This window comes from Rutidosis leptorrhynchoides, chromosome 1, assembly GCF_046630445.1.
Source record: "Rutidosis leptorrhynchoides isolate AG116_Rl617_1_P2 chromosome 1, CSIRO_AGI_Rlap_v1, whole genome shotgun sequence".
NCBI lineage: Eukaryota > Viridiplantae > Streptophyta > Magnoliopsida > Asterales > Asteraceae > Rutidosis > Rutidosis leptorrhynchoides.
Window position 1 is genome coordinate 578340594 of NC_092333.1, and position 23201 is coordinate 578363794.

Here is a 23201-nt window from a genome sequence, read left to right on the forward strand (position 1 = left end):
TGAACCCGACCTCACAATTGAGAATCCGGAAGATATTCAGGGACAATTCAGAGATCCTGAACCACTAATCTTTCCTCCGGAACCACCAATCATTCAAACAGAGATTGTTGAGGAACCTACCATTAAATCAGAATACTCTAGTGATTCAGATTCAATAAATTTAATCATGGAAAATCTAGAACCTCTAAGTATGGAAGACCGAATGCGAGCTAAACGCACTGGCCAAGGTCACGCAATTACGCAACCAGACATTAATGTGCCAGATTATGAAATCAAAGGACAAATCCTACACATGATAACTAATCAATGCCAATTTAGTGGTGCGCCGAAGGAAAATCCAAATGAACATCTTCGTACATTTAATAGGATCTGCATTCTATTTAAAATAAGAGAAGTGGAGGATGAACAGATATATCTCATGTTATTTCCCTGGACTTTAAAGGGAGAAGCCAAAGATTGGTTAGAATCGTTACCTGAAGGGGCGATTGATACATGAGACGTTTTAGTTGAAAAATTTCTTAAACAATTCTTTCCGGCATCTAAAGCCGTAAGACTTCAAGGAGAAATTGTTACATTCACACAAAAGCCAAATGAAACTCTATACGAGGCGTGGACAAGATTTGGAAAGTTATTGAGAGGATGTCCGCAACATGATTTAGACACCTGTCAAATAGTACAAATATTCTACCAACGATGCGACATCACTACAAGGAAAGACATCGATATAACAGCTGGTGGTTCCATTATGAAGAAAACCGCAACTAACGCTTACAAAATTATTGATAACACTGCTTCCCACTCACATGAGTGGCACCAAGAAAAAGATATCATTGGATCATCTAAAGCAGCTAGAGCCGATTCTAGCCATGACTTCGATTCCATTTCTGCAAACATAGATGCTGTCGAGAGACGAATGGAAAAGATGACTAAGGATATTCACTCAATACGAATTAGTTGTGAGCAGTGTGGAGGACCACATTTAACAAAAGATTGTCTCAGTATTGAACTAACAATGGAACAAAGAGAGAATGTTTCATACATGAACCAAAGGCCTGGAAATAATTATCAGAATAATTATCAACCGCCAAGACCAATCTACAATCAAAACCAGAATTATAACCAAAATGTTCTATACAACAACCAACAAGGTCCAAGCAATCAACAAGTATCCAACAATACTTACAATTAGCAAAGACCTATTTTTCAAAACAAACCACCACAAACCGAAGATAAAAAGCCAAATTTAGAAGATATGATGTCGAATCTAGTTGAATCTCAAACTCAGTTTTTCACATCTCAGAAACAAACCAATGAACAAAATGCTCAAGCATTTAGAAATCAACAAGCTTCTATTCAAAATTTGGAACAAGAAGTGAGCAACCTAGCAAGGTTAATAGGTGAAAGAAAACCGGGAAGTCTACCTAGTGATACAAATGCTAACCCCCGGAATGAAACAGCTAAAGCTATTATCACAATAAGTGGTATTACACTTAAACCACCTGAAATGCCTGTAATTTCTGATGAAGCTATTCCTACTCCACAAGAACCACAATCTGAGCAAGATAAGGAAACAGAACCGGTAGTTGAAAAGGTTAATGAAGATAACACAGTTAAGGCTAAACCTTATGTTAAACCATACCAACCACCACTTCCTTACCCGAGTAAAATGAGAAAAGAGAGACTTGAAGCCGAGAAATCCAAATTCTTGGATATGTTTAAACAGATAAATGTCAATCTTCCTTTCATTGATGTAATTTCAGGAATGCCTAGATATGCTAAATTTCTAAAAGATCTAATCACAAATAGAAAGAAAATGGAAGAACACTCGGCTGTTACTATGAATGCTAATTGTTCTGCAGTACTGTTGAATAAGATACCAGAAAAATTATCTGATCCAGGAAGTTTCACAATTCCATGTTTTCTGGGTAGTCTTAGTTCAATAGAAGCATTGGCAGACTTAGGTGCTAGTATAAATTTAATGCCGTATTCACTATACGCTAAACTAGACCTTGGAGAATTAAAACCAACATGAATAAGTATACAACTAGCCGATCGATCAGTAAAATATCCTAGAGGGATAATGGAGAACATGCTAGTTAGAGTTGGTACTTTAGTATTTCCAGTAGATTTTGTTATTCTGGACATGGAAGAAGATTCTCGAGTTCCTCTCATATTAGGAAGACCATTCTTAAACACGGCTAAGGCAATAATAGACGTGTTTGGTAAGAAACTAATCCTAAGTATAGAGGACGAGAGTGTTACCTTTTCTGTTGATAGAGCAATGCAACAACCACAATCTGCATATGATACATGTTATTATATTCAAACTATAGATTCACATGCAGAATTGTTAGAAGAATTTCCAGAATTACAAGGGACAGGAGAATGTTCTTTAGGAGAAGGAACTGAACCAATTGATGAAGCTGAAATGTTAGCTACACTTATGGCTAATGGATATGAACCAACAACAGAAGAAATTCAAATGCTAAAAGAAGAAGATAGATATCGATATAAATCATCGATAGAAGAACCGCCGATATTAGAATTAAAGCCACTTCCAAACCATTTGGAATATGTTTATTTACATGGTGAATCTGAATTACCTGTAATAATATCGTCTTCTCTTACTGAAAATGAAAAATCTCAACTTATTTCTGTGCTAAAAGCTCATAAATCAGTTATTGCATGGAAAATTCATGATATTAAAGGAATAAGTCCTTCGTATTGCACACATAAAATCCTTATGGAAGAAGGTCATAAAACGTATGTGCAACGCCAACGAAGACTAAATCCTAATATGCAAGATGTTGTTAAGAAAGAAATTATTAAACTGCTAGATGCAGGTTTAATTTATCCAATCTCTGATAGTCCATGGGTAAGGCCAGTTCAATGCGTACCTAAGAAGGGTGGCATGACTGTCATTACAAATGAGAAAAATGAGCTTATTCCTACTAGGACTGTAACAGGATGGCGTGTTTGTATTGATTATAGAAACTTAAATGACGCCACCATAAAAGATCACTTTCCCTTACCTTTCATTGATCAAATGTTGGAAAGATTAGCCGAAAATAGTTACTATTGTTTTCTTGATGTTTTTTCCGGATATTTTCAAATTCCAATAACACCCGATGATCAAGAGAAAACCACATTCACGTGCCCTTATGGTACTTTTGCTTACAAACTGTGACGATCGCTCCAAATCCATATGGACGAACACGTCATTCATTGATTTCATTGCGAGGTATTTGACCTCTATATGATACGTTTTGTAAACATTGCATTCTTTTGAAAAGGCACACCATTAATGAATATTTAAATCAAAGGTTCTCAACATCTGATGATTTCTATATATAGACAATCACCGTAAATAATAGTTTACAATAGTAATTCCGTTGACAATGCAGTCAAAATAAGATACATGGTGATGATTTTGTGAATGCAACGTTTTCTTGAATAAAGCATGCAAGACTCCATGTACATAGCTTGTATAAAATGTAAGCAAACAGCGGAAGGCTTCTAGGAACCTGAGAATAAACATGCTAACAAGTGTCAACACAAAGGTTGGTGAGTTCATAGTTTTAGTGTTTCGTATAATCTGTATATAAAAGTGGATCACAAGATTTCAGTTGTTTCATCCAGAAACGTTTATCAAAATATTCTATAAGATTGAGCACCCTGGTAACTAAACTTAACGTATATATAATTTGTACCCTTTGTATAATTATCTTAATAATACACGCAAAACAACGTGTACGCTTCTCAAATAGCATACGTCCGTTAAAAGGCTAGTGCTCTAGCTCGGACGGGGATATCAAGCCCTATGGATCCATATACTACTACTCGCGCCCACCAATTCTTATAACTGGCAGTTAACAGTTACCAAAGCTAAGGGATTTTTGGTTCAAACTCAGTGTAGAATTTAGTATGTACTTGTATCCATTGCGTTTAAAATAAAGTGCATGTATTCTCAGCCCAAAAATATATATTGCAAAAGCAATTAAAAAGGGAGCAAATGAAACTCACGCATATAAATCTAGTATTTTCAGTATTTATAAACAGTCGCATGTATTCTCAGCCCAAAAATAAATTGAGTAAAAGGGATCATATGAAACTCACCTTAGCAGCATATAAAGTCGTTCACCAAAATGTGATCGAAACTCGGATTACCAAATAACCGTAGATCTCAACCTAGAGAACATATGTTGGTCAATAAATGTCTATCAAGCAAGGTCAGGTCATGGTGTATAACAATCCTAATGCTCGAGATCGACATACAAAAGTTATTCAAAGTCGTTTCAAAAAGTCAATTTTGACAATAATTCAACAAAACGAGACGTGCCTTATATATGGATTCATTTACTTGGCTGGTAATATTCAAAAATCCAATTTATCATTCTTACAAACAAGTTTCAAAAGCAATTTCAATCAATGTCAATCATAATTCAGTTGATCATATCTTTTAATTCGTTCACCGAAATTACACAATTTCTAAATGAAAAGTTATTGATTTTTCGCCAGCTTTCCAAAAACATGCATATCATATACCTTTTATCAGTAATATATGTATTTACTTTGTGATTCATCATAACTGTTTAACGACAAAATTTAGCATACAAGCATGCATAAATATATATACTCGAGCACTAGACATGGATACACAATTAATGTATAAAAGATAAAATATGAGTGCTTACGTATCAATATTGAGATTCAATATTGTAGGAAAGTGCGTAGACGCAACAGAGATGATAAACACTAGATTTGATTCACAAATATACCCCCGAACATTACCCATAACCTCCTTGGCAATAACCCATAATTTCCTTAGCTCTATCCCGCTCAAAAACCCATTTTGAAGGTGACACGCTCAGAACCTCGTCGTAGTATTTTAGGTATATATACTACTAATAATAATATTATAATAAGATTAATAATAATAATATTAATCTTAATAATAATAATAATAATAATAATAATAATATAAAAAAATAATAATACGAATGAATGAATCGAGCTTTTATAGTATGTGGCCTGCTACAGTACCTCATGCGATCGCATGAGTTTTCAGTGTTTTTGCCATGCGATCGCATGGCCGCCTTATCCTGTTTTTGTTTGCTAGTTCGTCGACATCAAATAGTGTTTCACTGTAGCAAATAGTGTTACTGTAGCAAATAGTGTTTTACTGTAGCAAAGTCATTTTACTGTATCAAATAGTGTTTTACTATAGGAAAGTCGTTTTTACTTGTACACATATATATATATATATATTTTACTGTAGCAAATAGTGTTACTGTAGCAAATAGTGTTTTACTGTAGCAAAGTCATTTTACTGTAGCAAATAGTGTTTTACTATAGGAGAGTCGTTTTTACTTGTACATATATATATATATATATATATATATATATGTATATATATATATATGTATATATATATATATATATATATATATACATACATACATATAATTGTTCATGAATCGTCGAGAGCAGTCAAATGTAATGAAACAGTTCTAAAATTTTGAGATTCAACTTCATAGACTTTGTTTATCGTGTCGGAAACGTTAAATCATTTAAAGATAAACTTTAAATTTGGTCAAAAATTTCCGGGTTGTCACACAAACGCATGCCATTTGGACTTTGTAACGCCCCTGCAACTTTTCAAAGTTGCATGATGGCTATTTTTCACGACATGATAGAAGAATGCATGGAAGTTTTCATGGATGACTTTTCAGTCTTCGGTGATACATTTGAATCATGTCTAGTTAATCTCGAACGAATGCTTATTAGATGCGAACAATCAAATCTAGTACTTAATTGGGAGAAATGCCATTTCATGGTTAAAGAAGGCATCGTTCTTGGTCATAAAATTTCAAAGGAAGGAATTGAAGTGGATAGAGCTAAAGTAGATGTAATTGCTAAATTTTCACATCCCACCAATGTTAGAGGAGTTAGGAGTTTTCTAGGGCATGCCGGTTTTTACCGACGTTTCATAAAAGATTTTTCTAAAATTGCCACTCCTATGAATAAACTCCTAGAAAAGGATGCTCCATTCATCTTTTCAGATGAATGCATCAAATCTTTTAATATTCTTAAAGAAAAACTCACTAATGCGCCGATCATGATAACTCCAAATTGGAATCTACCGTTTGAACTTATGTGCGATGCAAGTGATTTTGCAATGGAAGCCGTTTTAGGACAAAGGATTGAAAAACGATTTCAACCTATTTATTAAGCTAGTAAGACGTTACAAGAAGCACAAACGAATTACACAACTACAGAAAAAGAACTCCTTGCTATTCTCCTTGCTTTTGATAAATTTCGTTCATATCTCGTTCTAGCAAAAACGCTGGTCTATACCGACCATTCTGCTCTTAGATACCTATTTTCAAAACAAGATGCCAAGCCACGATTAATCCGTTGGATCTTACTCTTACAAGAGTTTGATATTGAAATCCGAGATAAAAAGGGAGCAGAAAATCTCGCCGCTAATCATCTTTCTCGTCTTGAAAATCCCGAATTAGAAGTTCTAAATGAATCGGCCATACAAGACAACTTTCCTGATGAATATCTATTGAAGATAGATTATAATGAAATTCCATGGTTTGCAGACTATGCAAACTATTTAGTATGTGGATTCCTTGAAAAAGGATAATCGTACCAAAAACGAAAGAAATTCTTTAGTGATATAAAACACTATTTCTGGGAAGATCCACATTTGTTTAAAAGTTGTCCCGATGGAATAATACGCCGATGTGTATTCGGAGATGAAGCTAGTCAAATCTTAAACCATTGTCACACAGGACCAACAGGAGGGCATTATGGGCCTCAACTCACAGCAAGAAAAGCTTACGATGCTGGATTCTATTGGCCTACAATTTTCAAAGACGTACACCTTCTTTGCAAATCCTGTGATGCTTGTCAAAGGGCCGGAAAAATAAGTCAACGTGATGAAATGCCACAAAATGTCATTCAAGTATGTGAAGTATTTGACATTTTGGGTATTGACTTTATGGGTGCATTTCCAAAATCACATAATAATCTCTACATTCTCATTGCCATTGATTATGTATCTAAATGGGCGGAAGCACAAGCTCTCCCAACTAACGATGCACGAGTTGTAGTCAACTTTTTAAAACGTCTTTTTGCAAGGTTTGGAACACCGAAAGCTTTAATAAGTATCGGAGTACTCATTTTTGTAATAATCAACTTGAGAAAGTTCTCAAAAGATATGGAGTAACTCATAAAATATCCACTGCTTATCATCCACAGACAAGTGGACAAGTTGAAAATACCAACCGAGCTTTAAAACGTATTCTAGAGAAAACCGTAGGATCAAATCCAAAGAAATGGTCCATGAAATTGGAGGATGCACTCTGGGCTTTTAGAATAGCCTACAAAACTCCAATTGGAACCACACCTTTTAAACTCGTTTACGGAAAAGCATGTCATCTTCCAGTAGAAATTGAACACAAAGCATTTTGGGCTTTGAAGACATGTAATCTTGATTTACATGAAGTCGGACGTCTACGATTAAGTCAACTAAACGAATTAGAAGAATTAAGACATGAAGCATATGAAAATTCCTTAATCTATAAGGAAAGAACGAAGAAATGGCATGATAAAAGAATCAGACGTTCAAAAGAATTTAAAGAAGGAGACAGAGTTCTTCTTTTCAATTCAAGATTCAAGCTATTTCCTAGAAAATTGAAATCAAGATGGTCTGGACCATTTATAGTCAAAAGAGTTTTCCCGTACGGAACAGTAGAATTAATAAATTCAAATGGGATTGAATTTAAAGTTAATGGTCACAGAGTTAAACATTACATAGATAATCCAATGGAAGTTGAAGATGAAGTTAATCACAATTTCGACACCACAGCTAACTAAGTGTGGGAAAGTTCGAATCTTTTTAGGTTAATATGTATTTCTGTTAGAGTTAGATGTTCTATTTTTGTGTAGTTTCCGAGAATGGAATCCGAATGGTCTTTCCCTAACAGACCCTAAAGAACTAGTCTTCTCCCCCCATTCTGAATTTTTATTTTTTTAGGTTTTACGAGATGAAGAATTCCTGTGAACTAAACCATGGTCTAATGCTACACGCTTTGATCACTAAACGTAATAATGACACACTCCCGAGTGACCTGGTATCAGTAATAAGAGCCAAATTGGACGGAGTAAGAAAAGAACCCAGAAACGATCATAATAAGTTACATTTTGGTAAAGAAAAATCAAAATCCGCAGGGAAAAGAAGAGCACGACACCTTGAAAGATGTCACAAATGCGGAAAATGGTCACACGAAGGAAAATGATCGATGAATCAGACATATTCCAATACCGAGTTCGTTACTTTATGCAGAGAAGGACCATTCATATGTTTCGAAGAAAAATCGTTGAATGCTCGAGGTTACGCCTATGTAGCTATGGAAAACCAATTAGTCCGACTATCTTATGAGTGGGCTAAAGCAGGTCACTGAGAATTCTATCTTACAGGTAAGTATGTACATTTTTTATTTTTTTATTTTGCTTTTAACCTTTTGATATTAAACGCTAAATTGTTCGCTATAAAGTATTAAATTGGTATTCAATAAAATTAGGTTTTGCGACCGAAATTATTGATATCATACAAAAATTTATTACATCACTGCGAAATTTACCATTTATTCTTAAGGTATAAATATCTTTAATCAATAAACCCAAAATATTTAAGAAATTCATCAGGAGTAAAACTAGGTAATATAGCCGAAATTACTTTACCGAAAAGAGGGGCGTATATTTTTGATAATATTTGATTGATTAAAGTGGGATAAAAGACCAAAAAGATTTTTAATTTTTATTTTTACTTTGTTTTTAAAATTAATATATTAATATTAAATTATTATTGTAAACTTTTAAAATCAATATATTTAAGTTTGTAAATATTTGAAAATTTTATATTTTTAATATAAGTTTGTATGTATAAAAACAAATTTATAATATAAATTTATTTTTAAAATTTTAATAATATGAATTTTTAATTTTATGCATTTTAAATTTAAGTTTGGTGTGAATTTTAAAAACAAAATTTACTTTATTTCACTAAAATAAAAATATGATTTCTAGAAATTCGTCGTGAGTTGAAAACTAGGTCGTTGAACCGAAATTGCTCTACCCAAGGGAGGGACGAGAACTTTTATTATCATTATTTTTAACCTTATTGAATTAAAGTATGCCAAAAACATTAAAAAAACCCAAAAATCTTTGCTTTTAAAATCACGCTTAAAAATGACAAAATTTTAAAATTTTGTTGAGGGACGGACTAGGACATCGTTTCGAAATGCCCTCATCCTAAAAAGAAACAAAATTTTAATTTTTTTAATTAATTATATGTTTTATTAAGTAAAAGGTTTTTATAAAAAAAAAAAAAAGGCTAAAAGTACTGTACCCGGACTCCGTGCGATCGCATGGAGTTTGGCCTATGAAGCCACGCGATTGCATGGATAGAAAAATCTGGCCAGAATCAAAAATTCCAACGGGTCTGCTGCTTCACCACAACACACACACATATCACGAAAATACCCCAAAATTCTCTCTAAAATTCGCAAATTTTCACCGTAATTCGTCAAATTTCTTGGTTTAATTATGCCTAGGTTCGGATTCTTCAACAAAAAGGTAAAAATTACACCCCTAAACTCTTAAATTTTCTAGTTTTTGTGATAATTACCAATATTTTACCTAATTTAATTTTGTTAATTTCTAGTGTAATTAGAGTTAAATTGTTAGTATATTATGCATGTATAACCTAGATTGATGCTACTAAACATGATTTGAAGCCAAAAACTTCAAAATTTTTAGAAATCTAGGGTTTGTGTTCTTGAGCAATTTGGGGCTTTTTGATATAAACAGGTTATGGCCGATTTTTGTCATGAGTTATTGCTAAATTAAGTAGTGTAACATGTTTAGGTAGCTAAATGATCCAAACATTGATCCTAAACATGATTTTTGAAAATTAAAGTGGACTTTTTAGGTAAAAAATTCATGAACTTGATTAATTTGATATAATTACCATTTGAGACTTGTTTAATTGTTAGTAATGACTATTTTGACATGTTATTTGAGTTAAATGCTTATGAACCTTGTATGAATTTTCATATATGCTTATTTGAAAAAGTGTAGAATTGTAAAAATTGTGAAAATGTGTATAAGTTTAATTTTGATTGAACATGTCATTGTGATTAATTTAGTTTGTTATTTTGCTAACACTAATGCATATTTGGATGTACAAATTTTGTGTTTAATGTGTTTCACAGAAATATACTGAAACTGGAGGTGCGTCATCATCATCCAGACAACCACAACCGGAACCTGAACCAGAATATGAGCCGCAATACGAGCCAGAACCCGAACAAGAACCACAACAGGAACAACAACATCAACCTAATCAACACGTACCTTATTATGATCCGTTACAATTTGTTGATGCCTTCATAGTATTTCTGATGCATCCGCCAGTAGAATACCCAACGATTCCTGAACACACGTTGCATCCTAATCTGAGATTCGATAAAAGCTGGAGAGATTACCCGATATATCAAAGTTACAAATTCAAACTGATACCGAAAAATGTAGAAGTGCCAAGGGTAATCGATTGGGATCCTTTGAAAAGGGTCCAACTAGCTAACTCAGTTAGGGAGCATCTGATTCAAAGGTATGGCAGCTCTTCTTTTCACGATTGGGAACGTCTATTCACCATTCGTAGACCTGTATATAAGGAATGGTGTATTGAGCTTATGAGTACTATAGCGTTAAATGCAGATGTAAATAGATTAGATGATAGAAGTTTTCTTAGATTTATACTTGGCCGTAGGATGTACAGGATGTCCATGCTGGACATGGCCAGGGCTTTGCAGATATATACTCCTAGTGAATTACTACTACCCGATTGTATGAATTTGATTTATCGTGGTGATAGGGTAGATAGGAATTTTAACGCGAACGCCGTCTGGAGGCGTATGTCAGATTATAATGTTTTTACGCTGGGAGGAAAACACTCCTATTTACATATTAACAAAGCTAAGCTTCGTATAATTCATAGATTTTTGGCTAACTCGATTACACAGAGAGGTCACAATAAGGAGAAAATGACCTTACATGATTTATTTTACCTAAAGTGTATTCGAGACCCAAGAGGCTTTGTTAATATCTCTTACTGTGTTGGTTTTTATTTATCTAAAATGGTGGAAGGAATACAGGAAGGGGGAATAATAGGAGGAGGTATTTTTGTTACTCTCATTGGAGAGTATTTGGGTGTAGATAGGGACCAAGGGGGTCCACTTTTGGAATGTAGGGAACAGGTTGAGCCTTTAGGATTGAAGGTCTATCAGGGTGCTAAGGTGTTAAAGAGCAGACGAAATCAGGCAGTACCCTATGAAGGTCGTCATCCACAGGTAGAGAGAGGATCAGATGAGGAAATGGGGGAAGCGGATGACATTAGGGATGTCATTAGGGAGGCTATGACTGACATCTACCAGCGTGTAGATGAGGTAGATATGACAAACGGGGAGAGATTTAGTCGAATGGAGCAGTGGCAAGCCCGGAATGATTACGAGCATTCCAGGCAACGACAGCATGATAGATGGGACTATCATCAGCGTTAGATCATGAGCCGACTGTCACCTCAGGATCACTACGTACCGACCTGACCCGCTTACTATCTGATGTGCGAAAAGTGGTATATGAATTATCGTATGGAAAATACCGGTTTTAGAGATTGCTACACACTAACGGGCAGTGTACCCGATCGTGTAGTAGTATAGTAACTGGTTTAGTTCCGTGTATCGTTCCAAGGACAGTTATATCAGTCAAACTAGAATTTGAAACTATATTATGATTAACTAAGTGAATGAAAGTTAAAAGTACAAGTTTTATGTTTTGGTGGCTATTTAACGATTTAGCCAAATCAAAGAAGGTTAAATGTAAAAACAATATTTTTGTCTTTTAAGTTTATGAAATGATAATAAGTGCAAATAAAGCAAGTAAGATAGTTTTGAATTAAATCAAAGAGATGAAATGTTTATCTAGATATTTTACCCTCGGTATTGGATGTAAATTAGATATTAAGCCCTGATTGAATAATTATGTGTGTAGTTATCTAATAGGTTCACTAAGAGTTCTCTCGGATAAACACGCAAATACAATAACAAGATCAAGGGTTCCTTTTTCACTATAGTTCTTGTATTTGTAATCAAATAATTATAAGTATGCTAATCACCTAAATCGACTCGCCAAGAGTTCTCTTTAGCAAGTACTCAAACTAGAATTACTAAGCGAGGGATCCCTATTACTTAGACCTTTTCGTTTGTGACTAGTTGATCAACAAGATTAAAGACTTGAATAACAATTGCCTTTGCGTTCGCTCTACACAATTCATTCCTATTTTGTTTAACCGTTTTAATCTAGTTTACCCCCTTGGTCCGGTTTAGCAAACAATCAATCTAAGACAAGTTGATTGTAAATCAATATGATACATCAACAAGAGTTCTCTTTATCAACAACATATCAATTAACTAGATACAAATGATTTTAACAACAATAAGCATGGTTCTTAATTCAAGCTTCAATCTATCACGCATAATACATTCAATCAATAAGATTACATCCAATACCTTGGTTATTAATCTAGACAAACATTATAGAAACTAGCCAACAATCATGGTAACAGACAACAATACAATCAAATTATTAACTGAAATCATTGCTGAGAACAAGTAAATAACCTACAAGAACAAGAGTTCTTGGATGAAGAAGATGTTGATGGATGATGCCTTGATGTTGAGCCTCTTCAAAGAGGTTGGAATTCTCCAAATAGCTCCTGAAAATCGCCTCTAAAACTCTCTGGTGCGTAACTCTTATGAAACAGTCCCAAAAATGAAGTTTTAAAGTGGAGAAATTAGGTAAAAAGCAGAAAAGTCGGGTACACCTACTACGGGACGTCGTCCCAAAAGGCAGGACGGCGTCCCGATAAACAGACCTAGACGGCGTCCCGACTGTCCAAAACGGCGTCCCACATCAAAGGGCAGGACGGCGTCCCCATTCCCTGGACGGCGTCCTGCTTAGCTAAAGGGCACTGTTTCGTTTTCTTTTTAATATTAGCTCATTTGGACGAAGCCTAACATATCGGAAGCCTTGTTTTATCATTTTAGAGTGCTACCTTGACCCTAACTCGTATCGGGATCGACCAATGTCATAAATCATCAAAATTCTTTGCAAATCATTCTTCCGATACAAATTCGCGCATCTTGGCTTATCACTTGTAGATCACCTTCATTATCTTCGATTATAGAGCGTTTTAAGCGATATTGCGATAGATATATATGATGTTAATTAGCAATATCAAAACACCCCACACTTAAACCTTGCTTGTCCTCAAGCAATTCTTTCGTTACAAAGTAGAACAATATTAAACACAATCACACAATATAGATTACAAATATTACATGAATCACTCGAAGCACACGAAACACACACGTTGAAATGAAACACAACTCACACTATATGAAACACACGCTTTAAGTAACACACTCACGCTATATACACTATGGAAACACACGCTTTAAGTATAGCACACTTTTATTGAAATCACACGCACGCTATATTCACAATGGAAACACACACACACATTTTTGGGAGATTTGAGCCAAGTATCCGAAAAATTTGATCCTAGGGAAATCAGGACCTTGATGAAAACGTTTTATGGTTTTGAAAATATCATGCTAGTTTTTAATACTAGACACGTTTTCCGATTTTGTCGGATTTTTAAATTTTGAAAAATGAGTGCGGGTTTCCCGCTATTGGTCAAGCCAATCCCTCCCACGGTACCTAACATCGCGAGATGTCGGTAGAAAATAATGTGCTTAGGAGGATACACATTACGTCCGGATATCATCGATAATCATGAGGTAATCATCTAATCCGTTAAGTCAATCATAAAGATTGAAGTTTATCAGGCTTAAAAGCTGATATATTACCTTTCTGGAGGTTATCCTTCCGGGGATCTGATAAATCACTAACATTTTGTGTATACATGGTGCCCCCCCCGTTTTACTAGTTAATCTCCCTCATTGAGACAAACCTTGACTACCAGTTTCCCTGTTTGACGTTGAGGCCTGGTAGATTTCCAGTCGATGTTAGTAATGACTTTTCAAGAGTTTTTTTTTGTCACCCTACAACTGGTCTGGACTACATCTTCTGAATTGAATCAGTAAGTGTGTCATTCGGAAGACTTTACTTCCTTGAGGATGGAACAGATACATCCTATTGGTTATAATAGGTGGTCGGACGCAACATTGTCCTTGTTAGGAGAAACAATGAGGATCGTCCTTAAGGTTTTCGATCTGGCGCGAGATCCGGTTTCCGACCACGCTATACAATCACCGCTCTCTCACGGTTTACACTCGTTTTGGTACAAGTGACCTACAAGTTAGCTTACTAAACTAGTAGGATTTTCATTCAAATAATTGAATGATAGTGCAACTTCAAAGACTATTAATAATTTAAAATGTAAACCAACATTTATTTTCTAGATTTTAAGACCATAATGTGTATAACGTGGTTTTTGGGCTTTTAATCGTTTTTAAGGCTTACATGAAAATTTTAAAATTTTATAATAAACGCTTTACTTTTTTGTGAAACGAGTTCCCGATAAATTACGAGTTCCCGATAAATTTCTATTCCCCACCCCACACTTGAGATCATGCAAGGCCCTCATTGCATGAAATCACAAAAAGGATTAAATTTAGAGGGAAAAGTGATAGGGTGATTGTAGAAATTTTCAATTTTTAACCTGTAAATCGTGGAATATGTAGACGGATGCCGCTGAACTTACTGCCAGCATAAGAGCATCGTCTAGTCCGCGATTATCATCATACACACATCATAATATCAAATGTCGCTGAACTTAATGCCAGTCTTTGAAGTTCAATCATGCTGCACAAATAAACAAACCACACAAATCACAATAAAAATAACGGTGTTTTTACAACCACATCCGTTTATCAAACCACACCATTAGTATATTATTACAAACCGAAATTGTATCAAAATACATCACACAAATAAAATAGTTTAAAAACAAGGTACAAAATGATCCAATAGGCACGCAGGCCTAGTTATCAAACGGCCAAAAATAATTACCCGAACCATCTCTGTACGGGCGTCCCTGTGGATATTGCTGCTCAAATCTGTTCCGAGCATCCTGCAACGCAGCGGTATTATCATAAATCGGGTGAGGCGGAGGTGGGTTTTGAGGATCCGTGTAATATTGGGGTGTCAGACGTGTCGTCCCATAGTACTGCTCGGGGTTGGAATAAAACAACTCTGAGTTATGGTTATTCCAATCAATACCATAACTCATCCATCCCTGATCGTGCACTTGAGCAATCTGTCGTTGCTCCATTCGCTGCTGACTATCCCACATTCGATCGTTGTGCATCCTTTGTTCGTTCGGGCTTAACCTCATGTTATTAACACTACCAACCAAACTGTCCCAACTTGATTGGGACGGATGCCACGGAACCTGTTCACCAACATTAGTTTGTGCCTCCATTTCCGCCTCCTCTTCCTGTTGCTGCTCTTGCTGAACACCACTGCCACTTGCGCCACCTGCACCAACTGCCACAAAAGGCACCAAATGCCCATTTCTATCTTTCATAATGATTTCAGCATTAATATAAAAAACCTTTTTTAATGGTTTCATTACGCTCGTGTACTCCTGTAATCTACTGAAATCAATGTTAAAATGTCGGGCAATTCGGGTGATGTAGTGGCCTCCCAGAAGTGGCTTCCGTAGCCGTGTCTCAGTCGCAATGGCAAGGAAATAATTACCGATTAGCCCAGGAATGTCGGTATAGGAACCCCGCTTGATTTGATCCATAATCCACAAATTTAATGTTTTCACCTTCTCATTACCCTCAATCCTCGCATTAAACGTGCATGCGATGAGTCGATGAAGCAGCCTATCATCCCGGGCTGCGATTTCGTTGTACCTGTGCTTGCTTGATCTAAAATGTGCAGGCGCAATATTTGGCTTACAAATTCTGCGCCAATAAGAGGTGTCATCAAAAACATGCCGGCCAACGTAATCAGAAGCCCGCAAGTATTCACCTAACTGTGTGTCGGTGAGTTCCTCAAAAATACCAAGAATTCGACAAAGCTGAAAACTGCTCAAACCCCTGTCTTGGCCTCCTAGACGAAACCGTAGAAACTCAGTTGACAAATAATCACTTACATTGCTAAACCGCATAGTAGAGTAGAATTCTTTAAGAAGCACCGGGTAGATTGGTTCATTGATGCTAAAAACATGTTCCCAGGCGTGGGCTACTACTCTACCGTAAGGAATGGCGAGTAAATTAGTAACATGTCGGCGCATGCCCGCCTCCTCCAATGGCCCCCAGAAAAAATACCAAGTGGCATTAATCGGCCTACGGTTTATTCTCTCAAAAGTTTCGGTGTAGTCTTCGTCATTCTGTACCTGTGTTAACCAAACTCGAGGATCGTTTAGATCCTCCTCCGCTTCTTCTCCGGAAGACGATGATGAATGATGTTGTTGTTGTGGTGGTGGTGGTTGTCGTGGAGGAGCCAAACCTGCTGTCCTTCCTCTTTTTGCCGGTCCTCCTCTGCTTGATTGTCCCTGCAAAACATTATACACCAAACCAAAAGAACATAGAAACCGTTGTGTTAATGTTAGCTAAAAACATAACCGAGTAGCAGGAGAACTTCATCATTCAATTCCTAGTTCAAAAGCATTATGATTCATTTACACCAAAAGTGCATGTTCACAAGTTTATACCAGAGTCAACCAAAGTCAACTTGAATTCATTAACACACTTTCAAAAACGAAAATCACAACTTAACAAAGTAGCACAAACTTAGGACCTAAAGGATTCAAGTATGTTGTGTCATAGGTCATAGCATTTAACCTTGCATACTAATCATATTCATCACAAATCATAGTGCAATTTTCACAAATTTTTTTTTATCTCAAATGACCATCTTAACATATACATTATGGCATTCCATTCCCTTATTTGATTCAACATGACCTTACAAATAAAAAACAAGCATACACATTTCATAAATTCATTATAATTCATCATATGCTTAGAAATTTACTAATATTCAAAAAAAAATGACCCGGCCAAATTGACATCAACATCACCAACACAATCAAATACTTCACAAGAATCATAAACATCATACAATAACTCATCATCACAAATTAAGTACCCTAAATTCGGATTTAAAATCTTCAAACCCTAGTATCATGAATAAACCCCTAAGAACAATTAATCTTTGCAAAATAAACACACAAGGGCAATTTAAACATCTAAGGTATGTTAATCTTAACAATAATCATGCAAATCAAACACCCCACACTTATCCTTCACCAATTTATAGATATAGACATACAATTCAAGTAATTGATAAAGAAAAGTGTAAAAATGGAGTATCCATACCAAAAAGTTCATGATTTGAAGCTTGAATTTGAAGAAGAAATCGCGAAATTAAGGTAGAAATTAGGGTATTTGGAGAGTGGTTCGTGTTAGGGCAGAGAGAAATAGAGAAGAGTGTGTTTTGTGGATAAGAAATGAGTGGGATATGGTTTAAAACGCGTATTTTTTTTCTGACTCAGTGGTTCGAGACGGCGTCTCGGGATACAAGACGGCGTCTTGATCTTTAGAGTGGGACGGCGTCTAGGTCAGGAGGACGGCGTCCCGGTTTGTATAATGGGACGGCGTCTAGGTCAGGAGGACGGCGTCCCGGTTTGTATAATGGGACGGCGTCTAGCTTATTGGGACGACGTCCTGTAACACTAAAACTCACTGACCTGATTTTCTGAGTCGTTTGCGTTTCGGGGTCATACGTTAATCATTTTGTACCAAACAAAAATTTATAGCACACACAATACAAACCTAATTACAAATGTGAACCATTTTTTTACGAGTCGTTCACCAAACTCGTCCCCGTTTTGATTTAGGCGTTTTTCTTGAAGTTGAGGCTAACCTCATCCTCAATTTCCAGGGGACCATCAACGTAGTGTTTGACCCGGTGGCCATTCACTTTAAAAATATCACCTTTCCCGTTCTCCATTTCGACTGTACCATAAGGGTACACCTTTCTAACAACAAACGGTCCCGTCCATCGGGACTTAAGCTTTCCGGGTGATAACTTGAAACGGGAATTATAAACAAGGATACGATCGCCTTCCATGAATTCCTTTAGACGTTTCAATCTTTTGTCGTGCCATTGTTTGGTTTTTTTCTTGTAAATTAGAGAGTTGTCATAGGCTTCAAGCCTCAACTCGTCTAATTCATTTAGTTGGGTCAAACGTAACCGACCCGCTTCTTGGTAATCCAAATTGCATGCCCTTAGCGCCCAATGTGCTTTATGTTCAATCTCCAACAGGAGATGGCATGCTTTTCCGTATACCATACGGAAAGGAGTTGTTCCAATCGGTGTTTTGTAGGCCGTGCGAAAAGCCCACAATGCATCATTTAACTTGGTTGACCACTCTTTGGGATTGGCACCAACGGTCTTTTCAAGTATGCGTTTTAATGACCGGTTGGTGTTTTCTACTTGCCCACTCGTTTAGGGATGATAAGATGTCGAAATTTTATGGATTACTCCATATCTTTTCAACACCTTTTCCAATTGCTTATTGCAAAAGTGGGTGCCCCGGTCACTTATAAGAGCTTTTGGTGTGCCGAACCTAGAGAAAAGTTCCATCAAAAAGTTTACCACTACTCGGCCATCATTTGTTGGTAGAGGTTTTGCCTCCGCCCATTTAGAAACATAATCTATGGCGACAAGTATGTAGAGGTAAGAATGAGATTTTGGAAAGGGGCCCATAAAGTCAATTCCCCAAACATCGAACACCTCGCATACTTGGATGCTTTGTTGAGGCATTTCATCCCGTTTAGTTATTTGACCGGCCCGTTGGCATGCGTCACAAGCTTTACAAACAGCGTAGGCATCTTTGAATATTGTAGGCCAATAGAAACCGACCTCATAAACTTTCTTCCCCGTGATTTGAGGACCAAAGTGCCCACCTGTTGGACCAAGGTGACAGTCAAGCAGAATTTCGGTGCATTCCTTCCCCGAAACACACCGACGGATTATCCCATCGGGACACTGTTTAAAGAGATATGGGTGTTCCCAAAAATAGTATTTTAAGTCACTAAAGAATTTCTTTCTTTTCTGGTGTGACACACCGGTTTCTAGGAATCCACCCGTAAGATAGTTGGCAATGTCTACAAACCATGGATCATTAATTTTCTCAACTCTCATGAGATTTTCATCAGGAAAATTATCTTGGATAACGGTCTCATGTAGAACCCCAAGATTCGGGTTCTCAAGTCGAGAAAGGTGATCGGCAGCTAGGTTTTCGGCACCCTTTTTATCTTTTATATCGATGTCGAATTCTTGCAAAAGCAAGACCCAACGTATTAAACGGGGTTTAGCATCTTGCTTAGAAAGCAAGTACTTTAATGCCGAGTGGTCTGTGTAGACAACCGTCTTTGCTAGCACCAAATAGGATCGGAATTTGTCAAACGAAAAGACGATTGCAAGGAGTTCCTTCTCGGTGGTAGTGTAATTAAGTTGGGCTCCTTGCAGTGTCTTACTAGCATAGTAAATGGGCTTGAAATGTTTTTCTATTCTTTGCCCCAAGACGGCACCAATAGCAAAGTCACTGGCGTCACACATAAGTTCGAATGGTATTGACCAATTCGGCGATATGAGAATCGGTGACTGCGTGAGCTTTGCTTTAAGAAGATTAAAGGCGGTAAGACACTCATCCGTAAAGACAAATGGAGCGTCCTTCTCAAGAAGTTTTTTCATGGGGGTTGCAATTTTGGAAAAATCTTTAATGTACCGCCGGTAAAAACCGGCGTGCCCCAGAAAACTTCTAACACCTTTCACATTCGTTGGTGGTGGTAATTTGGCTATTACTTCCACTTTAGCCCGATCCACCTCAAGACCTGCACAAGAAATTTTATGACCCAATACAATTCCCTTTTTTACCATAAAATGGCATTTTTCCCAGTTTAGTACAAGATTTGATTCTTCACACCTAATCAACATACGCTCAAGATTTTTAAGACATGAGTCAAAAGAATCACCGAAGACTGAGAAGTCATCCATGAATACTTCCATAAAATCTTCAATCATGTCATGAAAAATAGCCACCATACATCTTTGGAAGGTAGCAGGAGCATTGCATAAGCCAAAAGGCATACGCCGATAGGAGAAAGTACCATAAGGACATGTAAAGGTCGTTTTCTCTTGGTCCTCGGGTGCTATAGGGATTTGGAAATATCCCGAGAAACCGTCAAGAAAACAATAAAAATTCTTTCCCGCTAATCTTTCCAACATTTGATCAATGTAAGGAAGGGGAAAATGGTCTTTTCGGGTAGCATCATTTAATTTCCTGTAGTCAATGCATACCCTCCAACCCGTGATAGTCCTGGTAGAAATTAATTGGTCGTTTTCATTTGTGACAACGGTCATGCCACCCTTTTTGGGCACGCATTGGACCGGACTCACCCAAGGACTATCCGAAATTGGATAAATAAGACCCGCATCTAGGAGTTTTACAATCTCCTTCTTAACAACTTCTTGCATATTGGGGTTGAGTCGCCTTTGTCTTTGTACACACGGCTTATAGTTATCTTCCATTAATATCTTATGTGTACAATAAGAGGGACTTATACCCTTGATGTCATGAATTTTCCATGCTAGAGCCGTTTTATGGGCTTTTAACATGGAAACAAGCTTAGATTTCTCACTTACAGAGAGTTCGGATGAAATGATCACCGGGAGAGCAGAACCTTCTTGTAGGTAAGCATATTCCAAGTGACTTGGAAGTGGCTTTAGTTCCAAAACGGGAGGTTCTTCAATCGATGTTTTACATCGGTATTCATTCCCTAAATCCAACTTTCTGTACTCTTCATCATTTGGCTCATACCCGTTAGCCATCAAAGTGGTCAACATCTCCACTTCTTCCACCATTGTTTCATCATCACCTTCCGCAAAAATGCATTCTCCTGTACCGTGCAATTCTGGAAATTCCTGCAATAACTCCGAATACGTGTCTACGGTTTGCAAATAATAACATTGATCATCAGTAGACTCGGGGTACTGCAAGGCATGGTCAACGGAAAAGGTAACCTTCATATCCTCAATACTAAGGGTCAATTTCTGCCCATGAACATCTATCATAGCTCTAGCGGTATTGAGGAAAGGTCGACCTAATATAAGAGGCACACGTGTGTCCTCCTCCATGTCTAGAATTACAAAATCAGCCGGAAATACTAGGGTACCTACTTTTACTAACATATTCTCTAAAATTCCACGAGGGAATTTAACAGAGCGGTCTGCTAGTTGGATTGCCATTCGAGTTGGTTTCAGTTCCCCGGGGTTTAGCTTAACATATAATGAATAAGGCATTAAATTTATGCTAGCCCCTAAATCCGCTAATGCTTTAATGCATTCCAAATCTCCCAGGAGACATGGTATGGTAAAACTTCCAGGATCAGCTAACTTTTTCGGTATTTTGTTCATCAAAATTGCTGAACAATTTGCATTCATGGTGACGGATGAAAGTTCCTCCATTTTCTTCCGATTAGTAAGTAAGTCTTTTAAAAACTTAGCATACTTGGGCATACCTGAGATTACATCAATGAAAGGCATGTTTATGTTAATTTGTTTAAACATATCTAGGAATTTTGACCTTTCGGCCTCTAGCCTCTCTTGTTGTTGTTTTCTTGGGTATGGGAGCGGTGGTTGATATGGTTTCACTACGGGTTTTTCCCGTTCTTCCTTTTCAACCACTTTTTCCGGCTCCTTAACCGGTTCATCATTTTGGTTCAATGGAACCCTGAAATCAGAATTTTCGGGCATTTTTGGAGCATCGTATGCTAGACCACTCCGTGTGGTGATAACATTTGCGTGCTCGTTTCGTGGGTTTTTACTGGTATCGCCCGGTAAACTACCTGGTTTCCTCTCGCTCAGTAAATTGGCTAAACCACTCATTTGTTTTTCTAAATTTTGAATTGATGCTTGTTGGTTTCTAAATTGATGTTCGTTTTTCTCGTTGGTTTGGTTTATATTTGTGACAAGCTGAGTTTGTGATGTAATTAACTTTTCCAACATACTCTCTAAATTTGACTTTTTCTCTTCCTGTTGGGGTTTTTGGTAAAAACCCGGAGTTTGTTGTTGGAACCCACCACTTGACCCTTGTTGAAAATTGGAAGTTTGACCTTGAGGGTTGTAGGGGTTGTTAAAGTTCCGGTTAAATTGGGCTCTTCCCTGAAACTGGTTATTATTTCTTTGGCTTATGAAAGCCACTTCTTCTTTTTGAGCCATGGTTAACCCGGCATCACAATCTTTTCCTAAGTGGAGACCTCCACAGTATTCACAACCTACTTTCATACTATGGATTTCCTTGGTAATTTTGTCCATGTTTCGGACAACACCATCTATTTTCACACCTAGGGAGCTTAAGTCATCATAAGCACCGGCGCTTTGGACTTGAGCATTTCGAGTAATTGGGCATTCTTGATGCCACTCATGAGAATAATCGGCTAGTTTCTCGATTATCTCATAAGCCTCTTGCTCGGTTTTGTCCATAAGAGAACCACCGGCCGCTTGGTCAATTGAAATTCGGGTTGCTACATCACAACCTTTGTAAAAGATTTGGACCTTTTGAAAGGTATCCAAACCATGGTTTGGACAACCTCTTAGCATTTTGGAAAATCGATTCCATGCTTCGTACAGGGTTTCCATCGGCTTTTGACAGAATTGGGTAATTTCGTGTTGGAGTCTCGCGGACTTGGATGCTGGAAAATATTTCTTAAGAAATTTTTCCAACATACCATCCCACGTTTCTATCGTAGCCTCGGCCAATGAATCTAACCAACTTCGTGCTTCCCCTTGGAGTGTCCAAGGGAAAAGTCTTAATAATATGGCCTGGTCAGTTTCTGGTTTAAGTTTAAATAGAAGACATATCTCTTGAAAGAGACGAATATGTTCGTTTGCATCTTCATTCGGACCACCACCAAATTGACACCTGTTATTAATCATTTGAAGAATAGGTCCTTTTATTTCAAAAGTTACCTCACCAGTAGGTGGAGTAATAGCACTACCTTGTCCGGTCCGGGTTGCTTTCA